The 7,500-nt window shown below is 55.5% G+C and overlaps 3 non-coding genes across 3 annotated transcripts in view; all 3 read right to left on the bottom strand.

Moving 5' to 3' along the window:
* Positions 1 to 1,422, bottom strand: part of LOC126311276 (large subunit ribosomal RNA) — a 4,222-nt gene extending 2,800 nt beyond the window's left edge. Inside the window, exon 1 of the ribosomal RNA XR_007554481.1 lies at positions 1 to 1,422. This exon is cut by the window's left edge and continues 2,800 nt beyond it. This is a non-coding gene — a ribosomal RNA (large subunit ribosomal RNA).
* A 188-nt stretch (positions 1,423 to 1,610) lies between these two features.
* On the bottom strand, positions 1,611 to 1,765 carry LOC126311306 (5.8S ribosomal RNA). The gene has a single exon (XR_007554505.1). It is a non-coding gene; the product is annotated as a 5.8S ribosomal RNA (ribosomal RNA).
* Positions 1,766 to 2,120: 355 nt separating this feature from the next.
* Positions 2,121 to 4,013, bottom strand: LOC126311330 (small subunit ribosomal RNA). The gene has a single exon (XR_007554526.1). It is a non-coding gene; the product is annotated as a small subunit ribosomal RNA (ribosomal RNA).
* Between the last annotated feature and the right edge of the window lie 3,487 nt (positions 4,014 to 7,500).

The following is a 7,500-nucleotide window of genomic DNA, read 5'->3' as shown; positions in this document are numbered from 1 at the left end:
GCTTCAGCATATCAAGCAAGCCGGAGATCTCACCCATTTAAAGTTTGAGAATAGGTTGAGGTCGTTTCGGCCCCAAGGCCTCTAATCATTCGCTTTACCGGATGAGACTCGTACGAGCACCAGCTATCCTGAGGGAAACTTCGGAGGGAACCAGCTACTAGATGGTTCGATTAGTCTTTCGCCCCTATACCCAGCTCCGACGATCGATTTGCACGTCAGAATCGCTACGGACCTCCATCAGGGTTTCCCCTGACTTCGTCCTGGCCAGGCATAGTTCACCATCTTTCGGGTCCCAACGTGTACGCTCTAGGTGCGCCTCACCTCGCAATGAGGACGAGACGCCCCGGGAGTGCGGAGGCCGCCGCCCCGTGAAGGGCGGGGAAGCCCCATCCTCCCTCGGCCCGCGCAAGGCGAGACCTTCACTTTCATTACGCCTTTAGGTTTCGTACAGCCCAATGACTCGCGCACATGTTAGACTCCTTGGTCCGTGTTTCAAGACGGGTCGTGAAATTGTCCAAAGCTGAAGCGCCGCTGACGGGAGCGATTATTCCGCCCGAGAGCATCCCGAGCCAACAGCGGCGCGGGTCCGGGGCCGGGCCAGGTAGGTCCGTCATCCGGGAAGAACCGCGCGCGCTTGCCGGGAGCCCGAGCGCCCAAAGGGGCGAATCGACTCCTCCAGATATACCGCCGAGCAGCCAGCCAGGACACCGGGGCTCTGCCCAACAGACGCGAACCGAGGCCCGCGGAAGGACAGGCTGCGCACCCGGGCCGTAGGCCGGCACCCAGCGGGTCGCGACGTCCTACTAGGGGAGAAGTGCGGCCCACCGCACACCGGAACGGCCCCACCCCGCGGCGAGTGGAAAGGCAACCGGACACGACCCCGCCGCGGATTGCTCCGCGCGGGCGGCCGGCCCCATCTGCCGAGGGCGGGGGCCAGTGGCCGGATGGGCGTGAATCTCACCCGTTCGACCTTTCGGACTTCTCACGTTTACCCCACAACGGTTTCACGTACTTTTGAACTCTCTCTTCAAAGTTCTTTTCAACTTTCCCTCACGGTACTTGTTCGCTATCGGTCTCGTGGTCATATTTAGTCTCAGATGGAGTTTACCACCCACTTGGAGCTGCACTCTCAAGCAACCCGACTCGAAGGAGAGGTCCCGCCGACGCTCGCACCGGCCGCTACGGGCCTGGCACCCTCTACGGGCCGTGGCCTCATTCAAGTTGGACTTGGGCTCGGCGCGAGGCGTCGGGGTAGTGGACCCTCCCGAACACCACATGCCACGACAGGCGGCAGCCTGCGGGGTTCGGTGCTGGACTCTTCCCTGTTCGCTCGCCGCTACTGGGGGAATCCTTGTTAGTTTCTTTTCCTCCGCTTAGTAATATGCTTAAATTCAGCGGGTAGTCTCGCCTGCTCTGAGGTCGTTGTACGAGGTGTCGCACGCCACACCGCCAGCCGGCTGTGCACGCTACCGAGAAAGCACCGGTATGCGAACCGCCAGGCGACGGGCGCGCATCGCACGTTTAAGGAGACGCGGCCGGCCACACAGGCGACCACGACACTCCCAGGCGCCCGAAGCGGGACAAACGCCGCGCGCTTCAGTATACGTAGCCGACCCTCAGCCAGACGTGGCCCGGGAACGGAATCCATGGACCGCAATGTGCGTTCGAAACGTCGATGTTCATGTGTCCTGCAGTTCACATGTCGACGCGCAATTTGCTGCGTTCTTCATCGACCCACGAGCCGAGTGATCCACCGTCCTGGGTGATCTTTATCTTTTCAGTTCTCCACCGTCTCTTTCAAGACAGTTGCAGAGGCGGGACTGAGGCGTTTGACGGCCCCTGTTCCATTACTTTGTGTCCAACGGCCTGACGGCCGATGGGCGTCGTACGGCTCCACACCGGAGCGGACAGGCACTCGGGCGAAAGTCATTCAAAACCGGCGCCAGGCGCCAGGTGCCGCAGGCCAGCCGCTCCAGAGCTTCAGCGCTCGTACCACACAACAACACTTGCGCTAGTTTTGAGAGGCACGCGTGGTTCCGCACGCGGCGCACGGCTACTGCCGTACAGGTAGCGTGTTGCGCGACACGACACGCACATCGAAAGACATGCAGTCTAGTCGGTAATGATCCTTCCGCAGGTTCACCTACGGAAACCTTGTTACGACTTTTACTTCCTCTAAATGATCAAGTTTGGTCATCTTTCCGGTAGCATCGGCAACGACAGAGTCGATGCCGCGTACCAGTCCGAAGACCTCACTAAATCATTCAATCGGTAGTAGCGACGGGCGGTGTGTACAAAGGGCAGGGACGTAATCAACGCGAGCTTATGACTCGCGCTTACTGGGAATTCCTCGTTCATGGGGAACAATTGCAAGCCCCAATCCCTAGCACGAAGGAGGTTCAGCGGGTTACCCCGACCTTTCGGCCTAGGAAGACACGCTGATTCCTTCAGTGTAGCGCGCGTGCGGCCCAGAACATCTAAGGGCATCACAGACCTGTTATTGCTCAATCTCGTGCGGCTAGAAGCCGCCTGTCCCTCTAAGAAGAAAAGTAATCGCTGACAGCACGAAGGATGTCACGCGACTAGTTAGCAGGCTAGAGTCTCGTTCGTTATCGGAATTAACCAGACAAATCGCTCCACCAACTAAGAACGGCCATGCACCACCACCCACCGAATCAAGAAAGAGCTATCAATCTGTCAATCCTTCCGGTGTCCGGGCCTGGTGAGGTTTCCCGTGTTGAGTCAAATTAAGCCGCAGGCTCCACTCCTGGTGGTGCCCTTCCGTCAATTCCTTTAAGTTTCAGCTTTGCAACCATACTTCCCCCGGAACCCAAAAGCTTTGGTTTCCCGGAGGCTGCCCGCCGAGTCATCGGAGGAACTGCGGCGGATCGCTGGCTGGCATCGTTTATGGTTAGAACTAGGGCGGTATCTGATCGCCTTCGAACCTCTAACTTTCGTTCTTGATTAATGAAAACATACTTGGCAAATGCTTTCGCTTCTGTTCGTCTTGCGACGATCCAAGAATTTCACCTCTAACGTCGCAATACGAATGCCCCCGCCTGTCCCTATTAATCATTACCTCGGGTTCCGAAAACCAACAAAATAGAACCGAGGTCCTATTCCATTATTCCATGCACACAGTATTCAGGCGGGCTTGCCTGCTTTAAGCACTCTAATTTGTTCAAAGTAAACGTGCCGGCCCACCGAGACACTCAACTAAGAGCACCCTGGTAGGATTTCAACGGGGTCCGCCTCGGGACGCGCAAGCACGCCTTCGGCTCGCCCCACCGGCAGGACGTCCCACGATACATGCCAGTTAAACACCGACGGGCGGTGAACCAACAGCGTGGGACACAAATCCAACTACGAGCTTTTTAACCGCAACAACTTTAATATACGCTATTGGAGCTGGAATTACCGCGGCTGCTGGCACCAGACTTGCCCTCCAATAGATACTCGTTAAAGGATTTAAAGTGTACTCATTCCGATTACGGGGCCTCGGATGAGTCCCGTATCGTTATTTTTCGTCACTACCTCCCCGTGCCGGGAGTGGGTAATTTGCGCGCCTGCTGCCTTCCTTGGATGTGGTAGCCGTTTCTCAGGCTCCCTCTCCGGAATCGAACCCTGATTCCCCGTTACCCGTTACAACCATGGTAGGCGCAGAACCTACCATCGACAGTTGATAAGGCAGACATTTGAAAGATGCGTCGCCGGTACGAGGACCGTGCGATCAGCCCAAAGTTATTCAGAGTCACCAAGGCAAACGGACCAGACGAGCCAATCCGATTGGTTTTGATCTAATAAAAGCGTCCCTTCCATCTCTGGTCGGGACTCTGTTTGCATGTATTAGCTCTAGAATTACCACAGTTATCCAAGTAACGTGGGTACGATCTAAGGAACCATAACTGATTTAATGAGCCATTCGCGGTTTCACCTTAATGCGGCTTGTACTGAGACATGCATGGCTTAATCTTTGAGACAAGCATATGACTACTGGCAGGATCAACCAGGGAGCTGCGTCAACGAGAGCTGAGCAGCCGGCCGCCCGGGAGTGTGTCCCGAGGGCCCGCGCGAACACGCAAGCGTCCGCTCAATTATTCTGCAAACAGGAGGAGGCTGAGCTCCCCTGCACGATACACCTCGAAACCCTCTCAGGTCCCGGCGGCGCGCAGCGCCGTCCTAAGTACTTGGTCGGGTTCGAGAGAGGCGCAATCGCCCGGAGATAGGCGAGTAGACGCTTTCAGTGCGAACACCCGTGCTCCCAACTGAGCTTGCCGCTGCCGACAGAGGCCCGGGAGCGTGCTGTCGTGGCATTGCCGGCGGGAAACAACACGCGCCACCTACGGTGACCGGCAGCTCCAACGCCAGCGCCACAGAAGGGCAAAGCCCCACTTGGGTGCAGAAGCGAACTCTCCCAGCACAGCGCACGCGCCAACACGTCCGCAGAGCTGCGATACAAACCACCTGCGAGAACCGCTGGGGGCGACCGAGCAGCAGACGGCGTCGCGACGCCGAGTGCCGGGCGGCGGCGCATCCTCAACGCACACAGTCCGCAATCGGACCAGCACACTGCAGATGTCCACCGCGCTTCGCACCGGGCTCGGCAGAACCCACTTTGGCCGCCTGGCGCCGCGCGCAGGGTGCGCCGGCGCATAGCTGGGACGCCAGCCGGGCCCGTCGGCCGGCGCTCCTGCCACTGGGCGCCCCCCACCAGCCGGCTGTAGTGCGTGCGCTCACGCAGCGCGCGGCCAGCACGCCGGGCGGCCCCCCCTCACCGGCCGGGGACTGTCCCGCCAAGCCACAGCCTCGTATCGCTTCATACCCACATGGCCAACTCAGGTTCGGGGGCATGGCGGGTACCGCCGAAACAACCGGTTCACAGATGTACCGATCGTCGCTATCACCGATGCACCTGCAGCGCGAACAACCGCTCAACAACTGATTTCCAGTTCATTTGCGGATCTTTGGCAGCAAACGTATACGTCAATCTACATTTGCGAAATCTACGATTCTGGCATGCCTGCATGTTATGTGTCACGACACGCTACATCAGCCCACATACACACTGCGGCATGTACACGAGAGAACACGTGGAAGATGGTCCGCGCACGTGTGCAATGTCCCTTGCGCGGTCGACTGTCAACCGGCCTCTGTAGCATGTCGCAGATGTGGAACGCGGTCCACCGTGCTATCATGTTGTGTGGGGCAATACGATTAAATAGGAAAACCCTCGTCGCTACATCAACAGACGGCTCACGCTGATTCCCGGCAGAGGGAGGAGGGGGGGGGGGCCAACATGCAATACTTTCGTCCGTACCTACTTACCACATGTCTGTACGGCGTACAACAGTGCAATCTCGCTGTAATGGGGAGACGAGACAAGTAGCATCGTGCACAACATATGGCCCTTATGATTCGCCATTGTAGGGCGCAGCCGGTGTACGGTCAAGCATGTGCCACATTATGTCACTCAGTACGTAACGACGGATGATCAGTGTGGGTTACGCGTACATCAGCGGACAGTCCACACAGGCCGTACCACAACGTACACTGACTGCATCGACAACCGAATGCAACTGAACAGCTGCAAGGCTCATTTCACAAACAAACGCCTGACCGACCAGCTTGGAAGGGCAGGAGGGGAGGGCGATATTCGTTCTGTAGCGGTACACCCTTCCAGTGGTTAGCGGGACTGTGTAGAAAGTACGCAACACTCGAAAGACCTTTATGTGAGGGTACGCACCATGGCATCAAGAAATACACATGACACCAGAGGATCCAAGCAGTGAACTATGTTCAGAGGGTTGCTGTTAGGCAAAGCTACATTCCTGTGACGTTACATGTGACAGTTAAGGTGCAGTGTAAGTTAGGTTAAGGTGCAGTGTAAGTTAGGTTAAGGTGCAGTGTAAGTTAGGTTAAGGTGCAGTGTAAGTTAGGTTAAGGTGCAGTGTAACTTAGGTTAAGGTGCAGTGTAACTTAGGTTAAGGTGCAGTGTAACTTAGGTTAAGGTGCAGTGTAAGTTAGGTTAAGGTGCAGTGTAACTTAGGTTAAGGTGCAGTGTAACTTAGGTTAAGGTGCAGTGTAACTTAGGTTAAGGTGCAGTGTAACTTAGGTTAAGGTGCAGTGTAACTTAGGTTAAGGTGCAGTGTAACTTAGGTTAAGGTGCAGTGTAACTTAGGTTAAGGTGCAGTGTAACTTAGGTTAAGGTGCAGTGTAACTTAGGTTAAGGTGCAGTGTAACTTAGGTTAAGGTGCAGTGTAACTTAGGTTAAGGTGCAGTGTAACTTAGGTTAAGGTGCAGTGTAACTTAGGTTAAGGTGCAGTGTAACTTAGGTTAAGGTGCAGTGTAACTTAGGTTAAGGTGCAGTGTAACTTAGGTTAAGGTGCAGTGTAACTTAGGTTAAGGTGCAGTGTAACTTAGGTTAAGGTGCAGTGTAACTTAGGTTAAGGTGCAGTGTAAGTTAGGTTAAGGTGCAGTGTAAGTTAGGTTAAGGTGCAGCGTAACTTAGGTTAAGGTGCAGCGTAACTTAGGTTAAGGTGCAGCGTAACTTAGGTTAAGGTGCAGCGTAACTTAGGTTAAGGTGCAGCGTAACTTAGGTTAAGGTGCAGCGTAACTTAGGTTAAGGTGCAGCGTGGGTTAGGTTAGGGGCCAACGTGGGTTAGGTTAGGGGCCAACGTGGGTTAGGTTAGGGGCTAACGTGGGTTAGGTTAGGGGCCAACGTGGGTTAGGTTAGGGGCCAACGTGGGTTAGGTTAGGGGCCAACGTGGGTTAGGTTAGGGGCCAACGTGGGTTAGGTTAAGGGCCAACGTGGGTTAGGTTAAGGGCCAACGTGGGTTAGGTTAAGGGCCAACGTGGGTTAGGTTAAGGGCCAACGTGGGTTAGGTTAAGGGCCAACGTGGGTTAGGTTAAGGGCCAACGTGGGTTAGGTTAAGGGCCAACGTGGGTTAGGTTAAGGGCCAACGTGGGTTAGGTTAAGGGCCAACGTGGGTTAGGTTAAGGGCCAACGTGGGTAAGGTTAGGGGCCAACGTGGGTAAGGTTAAGGGCCAACGTGGGTTAGGTTAAGGGCCAACGTGGGTTAGGTTAAGGGCCAACGTGGGTTAGGTTAAGGGCCAACGTGGGTTAGGTTAAGGGCCAACGTGGGTTAGGTTAAGGGCCAACGTGGGTTAGGTTAAGGGCCAACGTGGGTTAGGTTAAGGGCCAACGTGGGTTAGGTTGCCAGAGATGTGTCAAATCAGGATGTACGTTTGGCTGGTGTCAGGTGGTGGGTTGGTTCGATGCCTTTATAAGGGGTGTGGCCAAAGGGTATTTTATTACTTGTACCTTTTGTGTTGTGGCGTGGCGTTGCGTCCTGTGTTGATACTGGGTGGACCACTGTGGGTGTTGCTGGCTGATTTGAGCTGCGTTGTTTGCGGGTGATGTGAGACATTCTGTCTTATTAGTGGACGTGACGTTCCTCTTGTCGTTGTTTGGATAGTGTCCTGTGGCAGCGAGGATAAAAT

This window comes from Schistocerca gregaria, unplaced genomic scaffold (genome assembly GCF_023897955.1).
Source record: "Schistocerca gregaria isolate iqSchGreg1 unplaced genomic scaffold, iqSchGreg1.2 ptg000409l, whole genome shotgun sequence".
Lineage (NCBI taxonomy): Eukaryota > Metazoa > Arthropoda > Insecta > Orthoptera > Acrididae > Schistocerca > Schistocerca gregaria.
This window is presented reverse-complemented; position numbering and strand designations above follow the sequence as displayed.